This window comes from Bison bison, unplaced genomic scaffold (genome assembly GCF_000754665.1).
Source record: "Bison bison bison isolate TAMUID 2011002044 unplaced genomic scaffold, Bison_UMD1.0 scf7180017864135, whole genome shotgun sequence".
In the NCBI taxonomy this organism is placed as follows: domain Eukaryota; kingdom Metazoa; phylum Chordata; class Mammalia; order Artiodactyla; family Bovidae; genus Bison; species Bison bison.
In genome coordinates this window covers 5,244,206-5,244,950 of record NW_011494707.1, presented here as the reverse complement: position 1 = coordinate 5,244,950, position 745 = coordinate 5,244,206, and the positions used below count along the sequence as shown (strand labels likewise).

General features: G+C 60.5%; 1 protein-coding gene across 1 annotated transcript in view; it reads left to right on the top strand.

Moving 5' to 3' along the window:
* TIPARP (TCDD-inducible poly(ADP-ribose) polymerase) overlaps positions 1 to 745 on the top strand; it is a 27,761-nt gene continuing 27,016 nt past the window's right edge. Inside the window, exon 1 of the mRNA XM_010839871.1 lies at positions 1 to 170. The gene's annotated coding sequence lies outside the window, so the exon portion shown is untranslated. The remainder of the gene's footprint in view (positions 171 to 745) is intronic.

The window sequence follows — 745 nt, the reverse complement described above, 5'->3', positions numbered from 1 at the left end:
GCGCTCCCCGCGGCAGAATGGCCCGAGTGCCGCTCGCCGCTTCTCCAGCCTATGACCCCTAGACGCCGGAGCCCACCCTCCGCGCCCACCCCCTGGCGCGGACCCTGCCTGCGAACCGGCGTCGCCCGGCTCAGCTCCTGTGGTCAGTTCTCTCAGACAACCCGTTTCAGGTAAAGGACTCGGTTCTGAGGGGCCGATGAGGGACCCTCGCTGGGATGGTGGTCACGGAAGGGGGTGCCGGCCTTGCTGCCTGCTTTCACAGATCTGGGGTGATTGGTGTTTAGACTATCTTTCTGTACCGAATTCACTTGGATCCAGTCAATATCAGGATGGCATTGATTTACACTTTTAGTCACTTCGGGTCTCTAGCAGGTGTATAAATTGGAGTAAGACACTGGGTTTAGTCGAGGGCGCCGGCGGCTCCCCATTTCCCACTGTGTAAGGGAGGCTCGGGGGCGCGTCTATGCGGTCGTTCCTGCCGGGCAGACCCCTGGCGTTCTGAGGCGCACATCGCGGGGGAGAGCACGGCTGCTGAGGGGAGCCTTCCGGCAGACCCGCGTTACGGCTGCAGCCCAGAAGTTTGCAAGCTGTTTTCAGATTAACTTTAAAGTCCTCGCTTTCCTCCCCGCCAGCCCGAGAAACGCCCTTTGCGTTTCCTCTGCTCTGCTCAGGTCGGTCCTCCGAGCCTCGCAGGACAATCTTCTCGGGAAGGTCGGTCAAGGAAAGAAAGAAATTGAGGCGCCGC